This window comes from Artemia sp. Qi Xiang Cuo, chromosome 15 (assembly GCF_049724085.1).
Source record: "Artemia sp. Qi Xiang Cuo chromosome 15, ASM4972408v1, whole genome shotgun sequence".
Taxonomy (NCBI): Eukaryota; Metazoa; Arthropoda; class Branchiopoda; order Anostraca; family Artemiidae; genus Artemia; species Artemia sp. Qi Xiang Cuo.
The window spans coordinates 65,787,805-65,812,986 of record NC_142808.1 but is presented as its reverse complement, the minus strand read 5'-3'; positions in this window follow the sequence as shown (position 1 = coordinate 65,812,986).

Below are 25,182 nucleotides of genomic sequence, written 5' to 3'. Positions count from 1 at the left end.
TTCTTGTTTCTTCCATTTGATGCTCCAAAAAATGAGCAACAAAGCTTCTATAATCTCTAACTACAGCAGGACACATATCGCACTCAATTGGTGACAGTTCTTCACAGCCCGTGTCTATATGAAGATCTAGTATCAGAAATGATTTTTCTGTCTTTCCACAGGAGTTGCAACGCCAGAGCTTCGGTTGATTTACACCATCATTGCTGCAGATAGCTGAATTCATTACTTCTAAAAGTAGGAAATTAGATTAAATAAAAGTCAATATAACAACTAAAAAATAGTACAAAAATATTTAATACACAGAATCATTTAACAATTGAGATCCATGCTACAAAAATCTTTTTCATTTCCTAGAACTAATAGAAAAGTATAAATAAAATTTAATCTGAAAAAAAAAATACAACAGTTAAACACTTAAAAGGTTTTACATTTATAATAATGAGTCTAAAAAAAGATTATGCACTTTGAAACAGTTGACACCCGACTCCCAATTTTATTTCTTCTTCCCCTTTATAAGACAGAATTTTCTTTTTATATCGTCCTTCCAGTATCTCTTAGATTTGTTTTAACAGATAACGGTATTTTACTACGTTTCAGCTATCCCTGCAGCCTTTATTCATTTCAGACTGGAAAATAAATATTTTTTTCTTTAATTTTAGTTCGTTTTTAAATTAATACCATAAATTCTACTCCTTCCCCTCGTGAAAACCCTCCACTGAAAAATCATTCCATGGATGATTTCTGTCGCATAAAGTTCCCACCCCCAAAAATGTAATCCTTGCAGAAAATTTCCCTTGAAAACTGCATGCAGACAGCTCCTTCTGGGAAATTTATCCTATTTTGCTTAAACATTTTATCATTATTAAATTCTGATTGTTTTTAAAATAATGTCTGAAATTTCTCCCATTCTCAAAATTTTTTCCCTAAGGGCACGTTCCTCCGGGGAGAGCCTACTCTCGTGGAAAATTCCCCTGTCGAAAACTTACCCCCTGGGAATTCCTTCCAGATAATTCCATGTTCACCAAATTTTACCTTGGAAATTTTCCCCAAAGTTTCTCCACAAGTAAATCTGAAGTGTTATTCTTTTTTCTTGTATTTTGCTTTTCCTTAATTTTTCAGTCGCGCAAAATAAATCATCACCAAGAGCGAATCGGACTTTCGTAACTATACTTGCTGAGAATATAAATAAATCGTCACTGAATGGGGACTGTATTCCAGCATTGGGTTTATCATATCATATTCTTAGTCATCAGACTTGTCAATAAAATATATGCACTCTAACCTCGTTCCAACATCTTCTTTTACACCTAGTGAAATGTTTATCATTCATCATCTGATATTTAAAAACGAAATCATAAATTTCAAGAGTATTTTCACTATAACTAGGAATTTCCAGTAAATTATTTTTAAAAAGGTATGACAGGGTAAATTTCGTCTCACCACAAGAACGTGTGTACGAGAAAACATAGGGCAGACTTTTTGTTTTTCTTATAGGTACGCAATCTTTCTTTTAAATTTATATTCTAACCCAAGGTGATCGGCATGAGTGCTTACCTCCATAATAACATACTGTTGTAACGTAACTGCGTCGATTTGGTTGATCTATGATCTATTAATGAGACTAGTTGCCGTTACATCTAACCCTTTGGTCAGTCTCCCCAGAGCCTTGTAATATTCTAAAAAAACATCAATTTTTTTTTACTATTATTGTCTCTAGCCCAAGATGGTGTTTAATATAATTTCCGATAAAATATATAGGGGCTATTCCTAGCAAAATCCCCGGGAAAGCAAAAAAAAAAAATGGGCTACATCTCCCTATCTCTTCTGCATAACGGTGACAGCCACCTTCTGTGGCCTCCCAGTTTTATTCTCGTTTTATCTTATGTATTTTTTTAACATCTAACTTCTTCTATTCTATATCCTTAAGTATTTATTGGAACTATTTCTAAGTATCTTAAATTGTCTTTGTCTAAACTCTAGGATTTTAACGAAATGTATCAGAGATTATTCAAAACTATCAGCAATAGCCTTTTTTAGTTTTTTACAGTCCCCTTGTTTCCTCAGTCGGCAAGTCTACCCTTGAAAATTTATTTTCAATAGCTCTCTTTTCTTGCTAAGAATTTTTTTTTAAATAAATACAGACAAAATTGTGTTTATTTGCTTTAGCTAAAATTTTTCTTTTATGTATCCACTTAATAAAAAAAATAGAAATAAAATATCTTTCAAAGTTGTTCATTACAGACACTTTTGTGAATATTAATTACATCAGGGTTGTCAAATCCAACAATATTTGACAATTTATACAAAATAAAGACAAAAATTCATAAATAGATTTTAAAAGTTATGCAAAAATTTGTTTATAAATATATGTGGAGTATCAGAGATACGCAAAAATATTTACGTTCTTTAACTACAATGTCAATACAAAAATTAACAGTGAATATTTCGGTTAACTACCATGGTAAAACAAAATAATTTCACAACCTCAAAATAACTGATCTCTAACCTGTAACTTCCTTGATAGTAGAAGGACAAAAGGGCTCTGAGAGAGGGAATGAATACCAAATTTTTCTAAAGGTAAGCTCAAATTCACTAAACGGAATAAACTAGCTCCCTCTCCAGAAGAACATGGGAATAATCTAACAAAATTATGTTTTGGTTTGCCCAATATATGTACACTACATTTACTTTGCAATATTTGAATACAAAAAAAAACTTTGTAGATAAAGATTTAAAAGAAGAACAGCAGGCCCTTAAAAACGGAAAAGAATGTTTCAACCCAATTTTCTGTCTTAGATTAGTAATTGAGAGCTGCTTTAGTCATATATACCCTTTAGTCCTCAGCCTTATATATTATGAGTAAGGGTTTGTTTTAGCCAACAAAGGTCTATTGTGTAGGTCTAATCCTTGTAGTGTATACCAAATATATACGTTGAAGTAACAAGTTTTTATGTAAGCGAATTATTATTTATTATAAATAACGTACAGAAAAAGAAGTTTATTAAAAAAACTAAAGACCAAAATACACTTGAGATCTTTAGAAATAGAAATTAATAGTAATTCAAGCTCAAAACGACGAAAAAGTGATATTGAACAATAAATCAAATCCAAAATGAACAGAAATTCAATAATTAATCATAGAAAAGAAACCTAAAACAGTTACTAGTACAAATAAATAAATAAATCTTAAAAGGTATAAAATATAAAATGAATATATAATGCTAGTTTAAAACAAACAAAAATCACAACAAACAAGGGTTTGGCTACTGTTCCTTTCCCTAACTGTAAAAGTATAACGCATTCTGCGTAATTGGTGCTTTACTGAAAACTATTTGTCTCTTGAACAGTTTTGGCAAGAACTAATGAAATTAAATATTTGTAATATAACTAATTTTCAGACGGATACATATACCAAATAAAACTTGACCTAGATATAGATTACGATGAAAATTCGACAGTCCTAGTTGAAAAACTAATCAAAATGAACGATAAATTGAGGTTTTGATAATTAATGGTCCAAAAATAGGTTTAAAAAATTAAGATTAAGAACATTAAGTTACATTGAATAAGAATTAGTTAAAGTGAAGGATAATACTGGGTAACGAGAAGATTGATCAAATAGATACCTTCACTTTGATGCCATGAGAAAATTAAGGTAGAATAGCCTTGGCCCAGGGTGTTTTTAAAAAAATGAAAATGTTTGGTAACAAAGAAAAATATCAGAAAACCAAGATTAGAACGGAGGAGGCTACAATAATGTCCGTTTTCAGGAATGGTTCTGAAATTCGGATAGTACTAAATGACGCAGGAGCATTTGTCGAATTGTTTCTAGAGAAATTATCCACAGATTCTTTTTGGAATCCATCTGCCTGACGATATTTCAATTAGAAAACTATACGAAAAAAGGTTCAATCCAAATCTAATTTATGTAGAAAAAGTATTTCTTTATATTTCTTTTCATTAAATATCAAATTTCCTATCTTCAAAGTTATTCAGTTGGTTCCTGTCAATGGAGAAGGATATAACACAAAGACTAGCTTGCTTAAAAAACTTCAAGGGTCTAAGTTCTTCCTCTTTTTCTAAGTACTTTCCTTGATGCTTGCATGGCGTTTGATTATCAAATGGTTATCATAGACGTCAGGATCGTTTAGCCAAGCTAAAAAACAGAATAAGAAAGGTCGAATAAGGCGAAACTGTCCAATTATTTGTACCGATTTGTTTTACCAGTGTGAACCTATTTTGAGTTCCTTTTTTTAAGTTAACATGTGTTTTCGTGATAAATGGGGAATGGGTAAAATTATGATGAATGGGGAAAACTATTCATTAATTCCCTTATATTTTTGAACTAATTACATGGTTATAACGCTTATCCAGGAATTCTGTTAGGGAAAGGGCACATAAAATCTTTTTCTTTCTGGAGGAGAAACTCATAGAATAGTTTGGGGTGGGGCAGTCGAGGCTGTTATTTTATCTGCATTTCAAGACTATTTTACGAGTCCAAGAGATATTTGGAAGGGAGTTTCAAGCCTAGTGTTCTCTTCCCTCTAGACACGCCTTTTGTTGACACTGAATTTTAAAACTCTACCAGGTATAGCAAAATCAGAAAAAAAGAATTGAAATTGAAAAAAATATGTATAAGCTAATTAGTTTGAACAGAAAAGAGAAGGTAAATCAATTAAATCTAATTTATAACAGATTATTTAGAAAAAAAAACAGGTTAAAACCATAAATAATTTCAAAAGTATCGAAGATCAAAGAGTTTTGCATAATCAGCCTCATACAAGTTTGAATTTAACAGCTCAAGATACAATAAACTTTAGAAAAGGCAACTAGCTTTTTGCATAGACAAAGCAAAAGATTAAATCAATTCAGCTAACATAATAGTTTCTAAACCTTTAGCTTATAATTAATTCAACTGGAGTAAGTCTGTTAGTCGGGCTCCTTGAGGGCTACGCTCTTAGAGCGACTACTAGTACTGTAGCTTTTCCTTAGAATAAGTCTTTCTAATTATAATAGGCGTGCCTTCTGGACAAAGATATATAGCTCACAAAATATTATATAGTTTTTTTATAAATAGTATTATTTTTATTGAACTCAACAAACAACGATAAAAGGTTCGGTTAACAGACACGAAACTGGGACAATTTGCCACACAAAATAATTAGAATACAAAAATATAATTATAAGCTTTTAAGATTACTTATGATAATCAAAAGCAATCTAAACCAAAAGGACCATAGGTCACCAAAGTATTATTATATAAAAAGTTATCAAGGAGGCACACTTGTGCCTCTATAAAGAGGCGACCCACCACAACGTTAAGCGATTTCAGGTCCTAGAGGTCGCAGAGAGACGGCGGAAATCGTATTTTGTAGCCCAAGCTCAAACTAAGAAACTTGCAAAATTTCATCCTCCTCCGACTTTATCTTCATGGGGTAAACTGGGCCGGAAGTTTCGACGGAAGTCGACGGAAGCTGTGCCCTCCTCAACGCCTCGCTCTTTACGCTAAAGTTTGACTTTCTCACAACTCTTTTTTTTAAACAATAAAAAATTTAGCGTACAGAGCGAGGCGTTGAGGAGGGCACAGCCCCTTTCATATACGGAATAATTTCTGTTCGTTTTAAGATTTAATGTCGCTCCTTACTTTCAGTTTAAAAAAACTTTCTTTTTTTATTTAAAGGCCGCGAAAGCAGGGGGTTTGGGGGGCGGCAGCCCCCCAACTGTGCCTCCTAATCCCTGTGCGTTTTAATGTTCGACCTTGTAACTCAGCCTCTTGAACTCTTTAGAAAACGTAGTTTTTTTCAAATATTATATACAATACAATGTATCTTTTATACCTTAGGGTCAACCGCTTCTTCATAGAGAAATGTTGTTATTTCACAATATTCTTGAATGGCCACATATATTCTGGTTTTCCAAGACCTGTGTTACTTTTTATGGTTAATTTGCAAAGTCTTAGTCAATTTTAATTTGCAAAGTTAATTAGTCAAAGCGGTATTTTCAATACTTAATTTCATTTTGCGTCATAACATTATATTTCAAATTAAACTAATTTCCGACTTAACAGATTTTTCGATAAGAATACTATTTCATTTTACAAGAATCCTAAATCAACAGAAGACATATATATATGTACATATATATTTTCAGTCTTCAACCAGTTCAGATCAGTATAATAAGGATTTATTTTTCATTTTGTTTTTATATCAGAATCTCTGAAATACACAGAACAGGAGTGTGGACTACTTGCTTTTGGTCGCAAGGTTTAGAACAGTAAGTGTTCACATTGGTTTCATTCGAGGTGGCAGAAATATCAGCTGAGGAGAGACAAAAATATTATGATGGGTCCTATTTAAACTGCCAGTCCTCCCATGCTCTGGAATGATGTTTCTGAAGTATCAAAATACCTCCTTCTACCCAAGAGTAGTATGTGCATAATGAATTTACTCGACACTATACCCCTTTAATTGAAAGTAAATAGCCCCTCACTTGTCAAGGTCATCCCCTAAGGCACTTAGAAGATCAATCTACTCCTGTACAATCGATTTCTCTGGCCTTGAGTTTTAGTTACGTAATGATTTAACCCTAGGCTGCTCTTGGGGATCACTTGACTCTGAACAATCCCGGTAATGGTGATTTCCTAAGGAGCTCTTGAGGAACAATGAAATCTCAAAAAACATGGACAAGGCGATTTTAATGGTGTACTCAAAGACCAATGAAGTCTGAACAAACCCGGTAATGGCGATTTCTCAAGGCGCTCTTGAGGAACAACGAATTCTCTAACAGACTGAGTTATGTTTTAAGATGAAGGCTAAGCATTTTCCGATGATTTTAGAAATATTTAACTGGTGTAGGATTTCAACTGGGGACTCCTAAGGACGAAGAAATGACATCCTAGTCAACTCAACTAACAAATCGATGTTGATAAATTGTTCTTAGAAATACATTGATAAAAACCCTCACATATCACCTTATGAAGTAACGATTAAGTAAAATGAGTAGTATCAACTTAATACTTATGAACACGCCCAGAGGCACTACTCTTTTCTTTCTTAGTGGTTTCAGATCAAGAGAAGGTTTAGCACCAAGTCCTCAGGTGCTGCTACGTAACTAAAGTAAGTGCTGATGATATTCTTCATTTATGAATTATTTGTCTGGTGTAGGAATTGAATGTAAGATGTAAGACTTAATATGTTAAAAGAGTAATGTGATAGTAAACTGACTTAACGAGTCGATTATATTATTATGTTCTTAGAAGTAAATTTTAAGCAATATGCTTAATGTAGTTGCCATATCATTGACTTGTATGTGGCTGAATGTCATATATGATCTTTGTTTTAAAAAACGCACCGAGAGACGAATATTAATTGTGGTTGGTTATAATTTTTTTTCTTTGAACAAATATTTTTTTTAAAATAAATTTTTTTTTAACTCAGATATTTTTTATAATTTTTTTTACAAAATAAATTATAAAGTTATATTTTTGACAAAGGAAATTAATATGAGATAAGTATGTTGGACGAGATTTTTTCTTTTAGAAAACTAGAGTTTGTAGGGAATTTTTTTTTAAACGTAGAAATTTTTTCAATTTTTTTCATTTCTTGAAATAACATTACATATTCTTATAGCAAAAGAAATTCACTTGTGATATCTTTTTAATACGAAATGAAAATTATATACGTACGTTAATTGTGTTTTTATCTTTTAGCAAAATTATTTTTGTAATGAAATATTGTTTTACTTCGTTTTTTTAACTCAGAAATCTTTTCAAATTTTTTTCATGTCTTAAAATGGCACTAAATATACTTATAACAGACTTCAGAATGATAATACTGTAAATAAGTATGTGATTTTTCTCTATTGGGAGTTGAAGGCGCTATCGTCAGTGAAATGAAGTCAAGAGTACCCAATGCTACGGTAGAAATTACAAGAGGATGTCAGCTAGCTCTCCGAAAGGGTGAGTATGTGGAAGATCTTGAAAAGGTACATGGAGGAGCAATAAGCTGTTTCGTAACTGATTTCTTTGGTCTTGAGTTCTAGTTATGCAATGATATAGTTCTACGGTACTTGGAGGATCAATAAAGTCTTATGACTTTATTCAACTGACTTCGCAAGCCTTGACTGTTAGTTTTGCAACAAATTATCAGACAGGCATAGAAAAAACTATTGCGTGGCTATTGGAGTCAATGAACTGTTAGCTGCGCTATTACGTAACAACTTCATGTTGATTATCTAGTTGCGCAACTGTAGTTGCTTCCGATTCGGTGAGGTCTTTCTTGAATGCCATGTGAAGCAACCAATTTCTCTGGTCTTGAGTGTAAAATGAACATGAAAACAAAAAATGTTATTGTTGATTGTTTCTTTTTTAAAATAAATAAAAATTCAAATAGGGATAAAACCTTTTAATGGACAGTGATAACTCTCACAAACAGTGATGAAATTCCATAAAAAATACTATATATTTCGGACACATACGCAGTGACCGTCATCAGTAGTAAAACTAAAATAAAACAATTAAAAATAATAGTTAATATACCAAATAAAATAAAACTATATATTATTTAATGATCTAATTCTTTTCAAAGCAAAAGCGGAAGCTGGTTTCTTTCACTTTCTTGGATCCGGTTCATTAGCATTGAATGAACTAACACTTGGCCAGATTTTAACTACATTTTTTTTAGTTTAGTTTAGTTTTACTAGTGATGACGGCTACTTCACGTGTGAACGAAATATCTAGAATTTTTTGTGAAGTTTTATCATAAATTGTGAAAGTTGCCACTGTCTATTAAAAGATTTTAATCACTATTTGAAATTTTACTTATCATCATGGAAAGTAATGGTGATATCCAAATTTATATGTTATTTGAACGAATAAGGTAAAGAAATAAGTTAGAGGCATGGGGTTCAATGAACTCTGAGTAGACTCAAATACTGGTTGTAACGGAATAGCACAAGTAACAGCTTATTGACTCTGATAGTTACAAATTAGGGTTTTTCCTATGCTTGTCTGATAATTCATTGCACAACTAGTACCCATGGTCAGATAAATCAATTACACAAAAGTTTATTGCTCCTTCAAATATCTTTTACATATCTTACAAAGATACTCACCCTATTCGAGGGGTAGCCGACATTCCCTTGTAATTTCTACTGAAACATTGGGTTCTCTTGGCTTCACTTCACAACCGTTAGCGCCTTCAGTTTGAGAGAGGGAAAACTCACACCGTTATTCACATTGTTATCATTCTGAACTATGCTATTAAACGCACGTAGTTTCAATTCAATAAATGAGAAAAAAAAATCGAAGTTAAAAAAAACTAAGTGAAAAAACCATCACAACAGACATTATTTTTCTAAAAGAAAAAAGCAAGACTAATTTAGGTACATTATTTTAATTTTGTATCTCAAAAACATTACAAGTAAATTTCTTTTGTTAAAAAAAAGGTGAAAAAACTTTTTCCAAAAAATCTAAGTTAAAAGAAAATTTAGTTAAAAAAAGATAGAAGTATTTTTAAGTTAAAAACGGCAGTGTTTATGCTCTTTTTAGTTTTGATGTTGTTCTTTACTCCCTCTGATGGCCCAGGTTAAAAAATAATCCATGGATTGAATTTAAAAAGTTCAAAAATGGCTAGTAGGGGGGTGTTTTTTAAATTAAAGACGATATAGGTTATGCAATCACAAACAATTCAATGGTAGGGTACCTGCAGGAAACATATTGCTACGTATGTATTTATAAAAAAATAATATCATTGACTTGTTGGTTCAGCTGACAAACACATCATTCTTTTACCATCATAAATCTCAGTTCTGAGATTCCTACTCCAGTCAAATAATTCATACGATCAAAATATCACTATCACCAAATTTACTAGGCTATATAGCACCAATTTGAAGCTCGCCATTAAAACTTTTTCGTGATTTTAATACATCGAAGAGAGAAATAGTAGTGCCTTGGGCGTTGCCAAAAGTTTTAGTAGTATATTACTCACTTTAAATACCTGTAAAATCACAAAGCGATTCATGAGTGCTTCTGTAAATGTATTTACAATGAACAGCTTTTCACAATAATGTGCCAGTTCAGTGAACTCGCGCGTACTTTCTTCCTCCTTAAGTTCCCAGATTCAATCCTACACCAGTCAAATGTTTCTGTGATCATCGAAAACTACTTAATCATCATCTTAAATCATTAGGCAATGATTAATAGTATTAATAGGATATTACTCATTTCATTTAATTGTTCATTCATAATGTGATTTGTGAGGGTTTTTGTCAATGTATTTCTAATAACCATTTTTTAACATCAACGTGTTAGTTCAGTTGACTAGCGCGTCATTTCTTCATCCTTAAGAGTCCCCAGTTTAAATCCTACACCAGTCAAATATTTCTGTGATCATCTAAAACTACTTAGCCATCATCTTAAATCCTTACGCATGTATTTCTAAAAACATAATATCATTGACATGTTAATTCAGCTGACTAACGCAACATTCTGTTACCATCATAAATCTCGTTTGTGAGATTCATACTCCAGTCAAATAATTCATACAATCAAATTATCACCATCACTAAAATTATTTGTGTATATATCAGCAATTTGAGAATCATCATTAAACCAGTTTAGTGATTTTAAACCACTGGGGAACGACAGAGTAGATCCTTGAGGCGTTGTCAAAAGTTTTAGTAGGATATTACTCATTTCAATTCCTTGTTCATTCACAAGGTAATTCGTGAAGGTTTCTGTAAATGTATTTCTAGTAACCGTCTTTTAACATAAACGTATTAGATCAGTTGACTAGCACGTCATTCTTTCATCCTTAAGAGTTTCCAGTTCAAATCCTACACCAGTCAAATATTTCTGTGATCATCGGAAACTACTTAGCTATCATCTTAAATCATTAAGCAATATGTTTTGCAATAGCAATCGACAAAGGTAGAACCGCCATTACCGGGTTTGTTCAGATTTTAATTGTCTTCCAAAACACCAATAGGATCGCCTTGCCCGGGTTTGATCAGAGTTCATTGCTCCACAAGAGCGTCTTAAGGAATCACCATTACCAGGTTTGTTCAGAGTTGATTCTCAAAAATGATTTAGGATCAAATCATTGCGCAACTCAAGGTCAGCGAAATCGATTGTGCAGGAGTTCATTGCTCTTCCAAATGCCTTATAGGATGGCCTTGACAAGCAAGGGGCTACTTACTTTCTATTAAAGGCAAATATAGCCAAGTAATTCATTATGCACATACTACCCATGGGGAGAAAAAGAGGCCTTTTTAATGCTTCAAAAACATCATTCCATGGCATGGGAGGACTAGCAGTTTAAACAGAACCTGAGGCCAACCACTGAGGCCAAAAATACAAAATTTCACATTTTTGCAGATGGGAACTTGAAACCTCTGCAGTAGGGTTATCTGACAAGCTGAATCAGATGGTGTGGTCAGGGACTAACATTCATCTAAACTCTGGGGGGCAAATTTGGAGTCAGATCTCGCACATCAAGTGAAAATGACAATGGAAAAGGAAAATCCAGCTACGTATTACTATGCATGCAAAAAAAGCTAAAAACAGCTAACTTTGTTCTGTCAATTATAAAGGTTCATCTGAGCTTTGAAAATATTTTGAAGAAAATATATTTCAGATATATAACAAACTGGCGTCTCTGGGATGAATTGGGGTCTGGAGAAAGCAGTTAAACCCCCCTGTCTCATAGCAAAATAAAATCCCTGGGTGTGACTTGTATTAAGCTTTATTGACTTCTAAGGGGTGTTAGCCCCCCCCTCTTTTTATTGGAACAGCACGCAAGGTTTCTCATGCTCGTAGATTTTGATGGGTAACACTGAACTTATTGAATATTAAATATTTGGAATCAACATCTTATTGTTTTGATGTATCTATTGACATCATAATTTTGTTTTTAGAGTTTTGCTTATTATTCAGTCGAATCGCTTCTTACTCAACCAACTGCTTGACAGTTACAGAAAATAAAACAATACGGTAAATGCATGGTAAAATGATATGACATAAGGCTTCTGACACAAGGTATGAGGTGTAGAGCTTAGCACCATTGTTCATCAAAGTAGACAAAGATAAGGCTATGGGGGGGGGGGTTTGTAAGCAGCATTGTCGGCCAAGTTGAAAAACTTTCATGCTGTCCGTCCGCCTGGTACAAGGTCTAAACTTAAGACGCAAAAAACAAAACGATTTGAGATCCAAATCATGTGTAATTCACGCAAGAGCTGTCTGTAACATCCGAGGAAAATACCCAAACCATCTGAGAGTTCACTCGGCAATTTGAATTGAAAACAAACTATTGGAAATCTCTCTTGGCATTCTGAGTTGAAAATTCAATTTGGCGGAAGTAAGCAAGGAGACTGTCATTCCTCAAAAATTCGTCCCATCGGAAGCCCTCGGTTCGAAATATTTTGTTTATCTGGCAGGCGTCTATCGTGCTAAAAATTGTGGATTTGAAGTACCAAGTCTCAGTCAAGTATATCAGGGCCGAGTTCTCACATTTTATCAGATGATGTATTTATTAGTTTCTTTTATTTTTTGTCTAAAATCATGTGTACGACCATGGGTAGAGGATATGGTATTATTGACGTTTCTGGAGTATCTTTCCAGAAGAGAGGAGGACTGACAGTTAAAACAGAACCCCTCGCCATTTTTTTTCTCCTCCGTTGATATGCCTGCTACTTGGATTGAAACCAACGTTGAAACTGAGAGTACTAAACCCTGCAACCAGAAGCAAACAGTTTACAGTCATTCCCCGTGTTTTCAATAGATTCTAATATAATGGCGAAATGAAAAAATCCCGATTATCTAGCTCTGAACCGGTCAAGGACTTAAAAAAAATATCAAAATTTTCTATACATTTAGGATTTAGGAAGAAAGGAAAAGGATTTAGAAAAATCTTCCGTAGGATAGGATAGGATATAGGTTCAATTATTTATAATAAGCCAAAGGTTAAGAAACTATTGACTTAAATGGAGTGAATTAATCTTTACATCGTTTTTTAATATATATATATATATATATATATATATATATATATATATATATATATATATATATATATATATATATATATATATATATATATATATATATATATATATATATATATATATATATAGTTTACAAACCCATCAAAACAAAGGCAGATGGAGCAAAACAAAAAGAAAACAAAAGATAACACTAGTTCAAAATAGACAGCCCAAACATAAAAAACAAAAAAAAGTAAACGAGAAAAAATTTGACAGTCCATTAATGTCGTAGCAATTAAGCCCATGGAAGGCGTCGAATACAAAAATTATCACGCCGGTTTTGTACTCCTATCGCATGCTGTGAGTCAACTATTTTAGACCTACAAAACATGTACCAATTGCACGTCCACGTGGGCAACAGCAGAAAAAAACTTTGCGAACCTACAACATGTAACTCGAAGATTACGCCTATCACTCAGAGTGAAAATTCGCCAGCATGGACTCAAGTACAGCAAATGAGGAAGCACCATAGCGCTATAAAGTCGTGATTGAATTTGGTGATCAAATTTCTGCTTATTTGCAACAATACGGCTATAGATGTACGACACACGTTTGTGGAAATGAACCATAAGGAGCCAAAGGGTTTCAGTAATTGAACTCCCGAACGGAAGACCCAGATCCAAAATAGAATTAACTGGCTCAACTTTGGCATTACCTAATCGAACTGGCAAGTGCTCACTTTTTTTTAATCAAACAACAGCACAGAAAATTTATCAGTGTTAAACTACAGGCCTGTTTTATGATACTTGCACTGGAGTTGCAGAAAATTTTCTTACCGGTCACACAGAAAATGACTTAAATTACGTAGAAAAAGACGCCATCTACGTAACCAATCAGGGAGACGTCGATCCCAAGAAGAATACATATAGTCAGGGCATTAGACTGAGGTTTAACAATGCTATTGTTAAATGCGGTCGGTGAGGTAATAGCACCCTGCCTTACTACTTTTTTTACTGGCAACATAGGGTTGCCACGAGATGAAGATTCAATAGCACAGTCAATTAATAGGATCTGTACTGCGCCAATGGCCATAGGATGCAAATGCTCAGTTTTGAAATAAACATACATATCATACAGTGACTTCAAAAAACAAGGATCAACACATCTAACACTTATATCAAGTACTATATCATTAAGCATCAACGAACCAAAAGAACATTTGACGTCATAGGCCACTTGCGCTAGGATTTCATCACGGTTCCCTGCACAAAATATATACAAAATAAGCGAACCATGTTAATGCCCTTATACAAGGAGAGATTGAAACGCCATCTGGTGGTCCTGGACCGTGCATTTTGAGTATACCACATCTACATTCGACAATTCACAAAGCTTTACCAAGTTCGTTGCAACGGTTACCTGACAGTATAAAGAGCATTCTGACAATACTTAACCCTTTTTCAAAATCGGCACCAGAGAGCTGATACAAGGAGAATCAGGGACCATTCCAAGGTTAAGAACCATTTGAAAAAGTAGAACAAGGTGCTACAAAAATAAATCGCTGCACAAAATTTAAATCCTGAGCTTAAATCTGATCAAACCCACGCGATTTCTTTTTCTTCAGCTTTTTAACAGCTGAATGTATCATAATCTTCTTAACAGCAACACCAAGACTTCTTTCACTCGAAAAAAAAATCACCAAGACGAGTTTTAAAACCATCCTGAAGCTATGAGCCTGGTGGCGAGAATTCATTTTGGTAATGTTCAATCCATGATAGTAGTGGAATTTGCGAAGATGGATCTTTGCGGGAATCCTTAGATAATACCGACCAATGCTTATTCGGATTCAGACAAACCGCTTCAGAATTTGCTGCAATTAAAGAACCACGATGCAAATATAGCTCCTTTGCAAATCGTCGTTTCTTAAAACTCCGAATCTTATTCAGCCAATCATCACGCGGTGAACCGGCTTCCCGCCAGATAGAGAGCCACAACTTAGCAGAATTACAAGCATTCCGTAAACTGATATTAGGCGACCAATCAGGAATTTCAGTATCAGTCTTTACTTTTCTAGCAAGTATTGGTCAATATTAGATATACTTCTACTATTGTGGCTATACGAAAAATCCTTGTTTTTTGAATACGAGTATATATTCACTGTCAAGCAAAACATAAAGTAGGGTCACATGACTAGATGGGAGTTTCACCTTACTTTATCAAGTTACAATTGAAACCACTCAATATAACACAAGAAAGTGCATGTTTTTTCACATTTTCAAGACATTTAGCTAGCCGAACCATACTAACTGCAAACAGTCTCTCTAATTTCTCGTCTCAATAATCCGTTGGAAGATAATCATTAATTAAAACCACATTATCAATCTTTACTGCAAGAAAATCACTTCCAGGGTCAAAGCAAGAGCACAAGAGGAACGATTTCACAAAAGTGGCCAACCCGTCGGAGGAACGACCGTAAATTTGTGATCGGCACGCACGGACAGAGAACACTTTATGACTTGGGGATACATCTATAAGTCCAGACTAAAAGAAGCCGCAAAATGTTCTTGAACAGAATCCAGGTCATATTCAGGCATTAGTTATTTAAGAACACAGAACGATTAGAAAATTACCATTCAGATTCTACGATGCAACACTGTACGAGACATTGCTAGGTGTAGCATTCATTTTGATGGTGATTTATTGGCCGGACATCTCAAGCTATAGCAAGTTTGGCCATTCTTGTTGCGCAATACACAGAACATGTCGCATTTGAAAGGAAGATCCTAAATTGAGTTATGGTCTTCGGCACCACAGCGTCCACAACGGCGAGGTTGAGAACAATCAGCTGCGATATGCGCAACACAGTGGCAGGAGTAGCAGCGTTTGGGCATAAATTTAAACTGTTGAGCAGGCAGCTTTTCATAACCAATGCTGATTGAGTCGCTAAGAAACTGATCTACATCATTTTTACGATCAAAGTACATCTTGAAGACTTTCGCACGTTCATAACTGCAAATTTCAGCAACTTTAGTGGCATTAGGAACAAGCCTCTTAGAGTCCTGCTCTGTCATGCTAGTCAGCGCAAGCATAAGAATTGCAGAGAAGATTCACGCTTAGCTCCGAATTGGCGTCTGGAGCAATTGATTTCAAGTTCTCAATAATGGTTCTTGGGGAAGATTTTGATCTTATTATCATTTTCCAGTCATCCTTGGTTTTATTAAGTTGATTTATCTCATCAGAGTTCGGGCTAAGACTATTAGCAAAACGCTTGCGAGCGTACGGATTATCGAACACTTTTGGGAGATTGACGACAACTGCAAACGAGAGTTTAGCAACTGCTTTTGTAATGACCATAGTGCCAAGCGTGGAAGTAGATGAACTTAGCTGATTGAAAGACGAGACAAAACTCTTGAACTCGAGATGGAGTTTATTTACCTTCCTCGTCAGCGTTACGTTTGATTCACCCAGAACAACGGTAATCTCATCTGGCTGGAAAATGACAAACTTTGGCAGTGGTACTGAATTCTTATCACTATAATTAAGCGCTTTAAGGATGTCTGTAAGTGTCTGAAACCTTCTGTGTGTCAGTTAGTCTGACCGACATTTTCGCTTCAGACCAGATTAACCGCTTGGCTTGCGCAATTTGATCACCAGCAAAAAACCCGCAACCTACTTCGACTACTTCCGCAAAATAAATAAACTATTTTCTAGAATTCGAACTAAAAAATTGTTGAAGAAACAGAAATGCCGTATCTGTTGGTGCTACCGTAGTATTAGATCCAAACAAAGCTATCCATATTTAGTCCATAACAATAAGGTACATAACACTTTAGATTTTAGTCCGTAGCAGAGTATTGTGAAATTTCTGTAATCACTCAAGGTCACTGAATTTATTAAGGTTTGAGGCACTAAATTAATATGATTTCAAAGCTGGTTTTAAAATTCCATAAGTAGAAAAAGATGTTATCACTCTGGAGACTAAACGGAAAATAATGAAAAAAGCACAGATAATCCCACTTCCTCTCCTCTCGGTGACATAATAATCCCAAAGATAATTGATGAAAACACGGCATACTACTATAAATTACCAACCCACAAAAAATACAATTCCCATTTTCGCAAGGTACCCTAATGACATAGAGCACTCATTTCGCCATGGAAATACTTTAATAATACAAATGTTTCTGTGAACCTGAATATCACATAGTAATAGACATATAGTACATCTGTCTCTGGTTTGACAAAGAGATTATTAAATTTCATTTCAAACTAAATATCAATTTTCAAACACACACGCGAATATTCAATAAATATTTGTTTTTACTATAGTCTTTTTTTATTAAACATATTATATTTTTAATAGAAACAGTAGCTTTATTTTTATATCACGAAATATATCGAATAATGATTGCTTCGTCTACAATATGTTGAATTTCATCCATCTTTCTTACTAACCCATTTTTATCCTGCAAATCCTGTATCAAAGCAAGTTTAGGGACAAAAAAACTATCAAAATTATTAAATAAATTTAACATTTAAAAAATATTCACATTTGATATAATCAGCTATTACAGATAAAATTAAACTGTAGTAAGTTTTATGGTAATGCGAAAAGAGGAGCAGTGTAAAATAATAGGGAGAGGCAATATAGATTGACATACAGAAATCTTTCGAACCCCATTTTGAAAAAGGTTTTTCTTCACTCATTTGAAAAAGGTTTTTCTCAGTTGACTCAATTTCACCACTATTCTATTCACTTATTCCTCCCAAATTTTTCTTGTGTTCAGCACTTTCAAAAGTCAGTCCCAATGCTCCCGCTTTCGCCACAAACGTTGGCTATATCGTCATAATTTGCAAACTCGTTTAAGGGTAATCCTTAACACCTTTAACTGCTGTTTTTTCAGTGTAGTCCCACGTAAAACTCTTCTAAGTATTACTACAGCCCGTTGCACACAGTTTTCAAATTAGTGTCGCTATCGGTGATATATTTATGCAATCTAAGAATGCTATCATTTTCAGAAAATTTATCCCCACATTTTTTTTTCTACATACCGGAACAGTGGGTCTAAACATAGGTTAAATAGCCTTCCAGAAAAAAAAGGATCCCCTTGCGGCAGACCTTTTTCTAGGTTTATTATTGACGCCAGTTTTCCGTACATTTTTATCACCACTTTCAGTGTAAAATATATTCTTTCCAATTTATCAATGATTTTCTTTCCAAAATTCATATTTTGTCACAATAAAAAACACAAAACTTCTCGTATTACAGAATTATATACCCTCAGTATGTCATCACCAACTAGGGATAATAGTTTCCAAACTATATGTTTGTCCGTCGTTTTTTTTTATCTCGTCAAAAGCAAATGTATGTGGACTATTAGAACGTTTTGGGATTTTTTGTTTTTTATACTACCATACTGGTAATCTCACACTTTCTCTTATGCACTTTTATTAATTCTTTATTGCATATTCTAAAGTCGCAGTGTGTTTAGGAACTTCGTCGTCAGTTTAGCACTTGTGTTCTAAAAAGAAGTCCCCCCTTGTGTAACAGTGATATAACTAACAGTTCGCTTTTAGGGTATCTTCTTGACCCAAATTCATTTAGTACTTTCACTAAAAAGTCCCCGATTTCACTCCAAGTTAACTTATAAAAATCACAGCTTAGCCCGTCAATTCCTGCCGATCTTCCATTTATTAACCCGGATATTTTTTTTTTTAATTCATGTTTCGTAACTTCTTCCCCTAGTCGTACGTTGTATTCATCTGTAGTCTATCATATTCATTAAAAGTCATCGAAGTAGTTTTCTGTCGTGTTTTCAATAGGAGGTTTTTTATACAAAACTCTGTAATATGAGGTAATTTTTTTATTTACTTTCTTTTAATACTACTTTTGTTAACCATTTTCTGTGCTGACAGTCCCCCGTTCGTATTCGATCTTATTCTCATTAAAATGATACTTTTCTTAACTAATAAAATGTCTTTATACGTCCAACTGGTTTAGTATATTTTATATCTTGAACGTCTAGAACTTTTTCTTAAATATGTCTTAATTGCTATTTTATTTCGTAATATTATTAACAAAAGAACTAAATCCATTTCTTCCTTTAGGTATGTTAACGTCCAAAAAAGATGGCTTTTGTGAGCTTCTGTCTCGCTTCTCTGTTGCTTTTCAAGACCTCTAATGAAAAAAACAAGTTTTGCTTTGAACATAATCCAAAATTGGCAACGCAAGCTTGTTCAGAGTAAAATTTTATTAGTTCTCTTATTCTGCTTCAAATTACTCTTCTTGTCTTTTTTCTTGTAATTTATTTGGATCATATTCGCCAAGATACCTGTTTTTTTACGTCGATAATTCAGGCTCATCTGAATTGAAGTTGATAATTATACCTATAACCTTGTAATCGGTGAAATTTACCACAACATTTTTTATTCTCGTCCCATTTTTCATGAGTTTAGGGTGTAGACGATCCTGTGTATATGGCTCGCACTTCTTGCGTTAATACGGGTGTAATATACCTCTTTATTCTTGTTTTATCCAGACATTTTTCAGCTCCCAAACCCGTACAATTTCTTTTAGTTCGTTACTAAGTTTCTTCTTGTTATTTTTCGTGGCTTTACCACTGATGTCTTTTGACTGTGAAACACAATTGAAGTCTTCTAAGACAATCATTGATTCTGCAGTGAGATGCTTGATAATTTTCCTTCTGAGGACCTTTTTTATCGGCTTCATATTTCAGGTGGTATTCATGGCTGTTTGCTGATTGACAGTCCATCACTAACCTTCTGCTGGGTCCTCTCCTCTTCCTTCTTGTCCTTGTTTTCGAACTGAGTTTGATCCAGCTGATTAATGACTTCTATTTCTGGATTTTTTACATGTGGAGATGTGGCAGCCTGTTTCGTATTCCCCAGCCCATGAAAGAGTGATGAGTCTCAAAAAATCATGCTTGAATGCTTTTAATCTGCAAAGTGATAGAATATTCTGCAAAGCTAAATTAAATTCTTTTCCTTCGTTGGTCGCGCTGGCAACCCTGGTCAGGCACTGTCCTAAGAATTGCATCTTTTTTCTGATTTAACGCTTTTCTGGTTCTTATTGTGCCTCGGAGAGTTTGTATCATCATGGTCGTCGTTCTGAATGATGAAACAAAGCTGGGGTTGGCCATCGTACGAGACAAAAAGCTTCCTTTCTTGGATTATGATAACCGCCGGTGAAAAGTGGGATACAATATACGTAAGCGCTGAAGCTCTCCCAGTGGAATCCTCAATTAAATCATCCCCTTCGGACATCTTTCAACGCATGTTCAATACCTGGCCATAGCGTCTAACTTCATCAGCTTAAGATTCGCATGGGATGTATCGTATTAAAACGATAACTGGGAGTCTGTCATATTTATCAACATACTCTAGATAAACAATTTGATCAACTTTCATCTTCTACTCCGTTTTTTTCCACCTTTTTATAAGTTAATAAGAGAAGACTGCAGAACAAATAATATCCTTCAAGATTAAAAAATTATGACTTTGTTTTTAAATAATTCAAAGCGAATGCATAGATACCGAGACCTGTCTCTGAATTTCGGGAAACGACTCTTCAAAGTCCAAAATTGAGTCCAGTGTCAAGCAAGAATGACCCTGTTCATCCACATTGTTCAACTACGTGATAGACAGGATAATGAATAATGCCCTAAGAAATCTCAGGGGAGTTATCTTTGGACAACTAGATGGTTACTGAAAAGTTGCAAAAGAGCAGCGGGAGATATCAGCAAAAAACCAAAGTCAGAGTCTACATAGCATCAGTGCGAGCTTTACAACTATACATCTGCGAGACATGGCTCTTCAAGGCTGAAGAGGCTATATTGTAAATTGCAAAAACTGTACAATTTAAGATTGTAAACTGTACAAAAAATGGTTTTCAAAGTCATAAAAAGTTTAAAAAATATTTAACATCACGAATCTAGTTATCCATTTAAAAGTATATTTATATTTTTAGTAAAGTCTTTTTGCAAGCATTTCTCTTATCTCAAAAAGTAAACTCTTCTTAAATGTCGCACCTTGCTTTTATCGGCCAATGAACTTGCACTCAACACTCCACCTCCCCTAAAGAGCTGGCAAGTGAGGCGGTCACCTACGTTTTATTACTCCCGTAAAAAAAGAAAGGTTAGAATCAAGATTTTGATGGTGTCCGTCCCATTGCTCTTACTCCAGTTTTTTCGAAGTTATATGAAAGCTTTTTAGCTTTGTGGTTGAAAGTAAAGATAATCCCAAATATTGACCAAAGACAATTCGGAAACCTAAGCTCTACATCTACTACCCACTATCTTGTTCACCTTATGGACACAATATGTAATACAGTCGAAAAACCCGATACCTGGTTGAATGTTATCGCTGTTGACTTGCAAAAAGCTTTTGATTTAATCAACCACAATATACTGACTTTCAAGTTGACCCTTATTTAATTGGAATAATTGCGTCCTTCCTCTCTTATAGAGCGCATGTCGTGAAATACCTGAATGTATATTCTGATTCCCTCCTAATTTCTATTAGTATTCCCCAGGGAACCATTTTACGTCCAAATTCATTTCTTACAATTATAAACAGCCTTGGTGTTTATTTGTCAGATAGCTAAAAATTCGTTGATGATCTAACAGTCTTGGAGACATGTTTAAAAAATTCAAAAAGCAACCCAATGGACATCATGGAATCGATATCAGCCGAAGCTCTTACTGATGTTATGAAAGTCAACTGTTTTTACCAATAATTTTCTCAAAACTCCCCCTTCTTTCTCCTGTCCAATCCCCCCTGAAATGTCTGTTACCACTATGAAATTACTGGGCGTTACCATTTCAAGCGACTTAAAATGTGATTGTCACATTAATGACATCTTAAAACATGCAAATGCCGCATTGTCCCTTCCTGAATTCTTTGAGAGATTTAAATAACCTATCTGATAGTATCCGAGGATTTTTATGTTATCTGTATGCCCAATCCTTGAGTAAGCCTATCATGTTTGGCATCCTGGCATTTCCATTGAATTGTTGGACGGAATAGAGGCAGTCCCAAAAAAGGTGCCTCTTTTATATTATCTTCAATGAGGGTACAGTACCTTATATTTCCCTTCTTTGGAGAGCTAATTTTGTCACCCCTAAGGAAAGGAGAGCAAAATTTACCTTGCGTTTTGTCAACAATATCCTTCATAACCCTCGAACAACTCCACTTTTTCCTGGTCTATATTCGCCCTTTCGACCCCACCTCCCGCGTGCTGTGGCCACAAAAATCCCCCCTCTTGCCCCAATAAGAGTTTGCACTGAAAGATATAGAATAACTTTTATCAATTTAATATTTTACTTTTTAAACAATTGCCTCTATTCCACCTCCCCTCCCCCCACTCACGTATTACCTTACCGTTATTGATTTTAAGTCCCATTTTGCAAAGTTGTATGTGTTTCATTTTATGATTATTAGTAAATAATTAAATTAAGTTTTGTTTTAATTTTACTTTATCCCCTTGTTCATTTTACAAGTTTTCGTTTTTTTGGCATTTTTGCTGACTTGACATTGGTCTTCTAATTTTATGAGTTTAATTTGTTTTTGTTCTTAACATTTTTACGTATTTGACATTGACCCTTTTATAATTTTCTGTTGTTGCTTAATTGTTTTTATTGTTCTTTTTTCACTTTATATGACTCTCAGGAAATTTGGCCTTTTCGGGCTTGTGATAAGCCGTTTTTCAGCAATAAATCTTATCTTACCTAAGGCCAACAAATCTATGCACATTCTCCATCCAAATTCATTCAAAACCTCCCTCTTTACACCCTCCCAGGAGGTTCCCATTCCCCTTAAATCTTTCTATACAACATCCTTCCACCATAACCACGGAACACCTGCTCTCTGGTTAGCTCTAGACGGTTGGCCGAAAATGACAATCTTCGGCAATCTGTCATTTTTCATCCGCAGAACTTGCTCTAGCCATCTCAACCTTTATCTCATTATAGCCCAAGAAAGTGTGAACCACAATATTCGTAAAGCCTTCTGCTTGAAATATGGTCAGTCATCCGGATACCCAGAAAAATCCGTAGGCAATTTCTCTGGCAAACACCCAGCGAATTTTCCTCAATTTTGGTGAGAACTTCAGAAACCAGGTATCAGATCAAAATTTGACCTCTGTCATACTCCATCTTCCTCAGAGCCCTCCATCTGTCAGTGTCTTTCAAATTCTCAGCAATTTTATCCTTTCATCTCAAATCTCCTTAGTTCACATTTTTGATGTCTTAATTTGCAAATAACAGTAGAAGAAGTCCTTCAATATTACTATCCTTAATATCTCATATTAATATTCTATATTACTATGTTATATTACTATCCTATGTTAATCATCATTTTCTATATTACTCCGTACGACTAACCACCCTTCTTTCTTCTATGTTGTTTTCGGTCTTTATGTTTTAACCATATTGTATGTTGATTATCGGTTTGTTTGTTTATTTAATTATAATATTGAAATATTGGCACTACACTATCAATAGTGATTAAATGAAAGTATCCTTGGCCGGCAGAAAATGTTGGTGCTGTAAATGCTAGCGTTCATTTACTGATAGCTTTTAATAACATAAAGAAAAAATATATTCTCAAGGTCTTTGTCTCTTTCCCTTTCCACCCGCTTTGAATTAGGAATAAAAATGAATTTACCGAGATACATTTACATTACTTTTATAAATTTACACTACACTTACATTTTAACTTTATTGGCCCTCATTATGATTTGAAGTAAAATTTCAAATTAACATGTCCAAACATTCTTCAAATTAAAAACTATCGCTAGATTTTCCTAAATAGAATAAGGTTATAGCACCAGTAAAACTATACCAAGTATAATTCCTCACTCTTAATGTTCATTTATTTGTCCTGGCGTATCAAAACCAAATAGAATATTCAAATATTCAGAACTCAGGAAGGGTCAAGTATTCGGCTCATTCCGCTCATTAGATAAAAGATTCAGATTGATTAAGGCTTGAAACAGCTCAAACAGATTTAGTTTACACACTCCGAGGACAGAAGATCACTTTTGAGGGTAAGTCAACCTATCCCGAAATTGTTGCTTTGCAAGCAACCAGATCAAAATCATAATTTTGTAGTGATGTGTCTCTTTTCTTGCTTCATAAGTGTAGCAGCCTTAAATGAAAATAATGAAAATATGAATATAATCTGAAAATAATGTAACAAGAAACTCTAAATTATTATTTGCTATATATTTAAATTACATTTGTGCAATTTTTTAAGTATAAACACAAACTTAGCCTTATTTGACTTTTAGTACAACGAGTCCCTCGTCTAATTAATTGCTGATATGTTTACAACATGTGTCTCACTTTAGGTTTTGTTATTCAAACCATTACTAAAATACGGCTAGTTCGAAATATACCTCTATCATTGTTGTCCAATTCCTGGGAGACTGACTCAGATGATAAAGTACAAATTCTGGGTGAATCATTTACGATTAAGTTTTGATTTCCGGGCATTGGAGAAGAGTTTGCAGTACCCACGAGTGTTTCCGTATTACCTGCTAAGGCATCATCAATTTCTAAAAAACAAAAATATTAAAAACAGAGGGTTATAAATACCAAAAACTACTATATTAAAATATTTCCTGTAACTGTGAACGTCGTTTAAAACCCCAATTGTCAATTTGGGTTTTAATATCCCAAGTCTTGAAATGGGTAAATGCTGCTGAACCCATTGGTCGTCTCATTTTTAAACTCAGATCACAAGAACATCGTCGAAACGTCAAAAAAATTTAAATGGGGTTTTAATAGTCTAATAAAGTTTAAAATAGGTAAAAAAATAATGCTGAACCCACTAGTTGTCTCAATCTTATCCTCATATTATATGAACTTCGTCTAAACATCACAAAACGTCGGGAAATATCAAATAACGATTTGGTGATACATAAGAGTCGGTACATTAAAGCCGTGGATGAGGTCTCAACTATGCTGAAAATTCCAAATTAGACAAATTAGGTGACAAAAATGTCGTCAAAAAGCTGTATAATAATGCTTCCGATCGCCCTAGCGAAAAATGAGGTTCAGATCGCGGAGGTCAATTTAGCAGGGTATTAGAGGCGATAAGCCTGGACAGTGGATATCAGTTTTCTAAAAAATAGAAACTTTATCAGACCGTCCCATTAGGTTTGTTTGACGCTCTGACTAT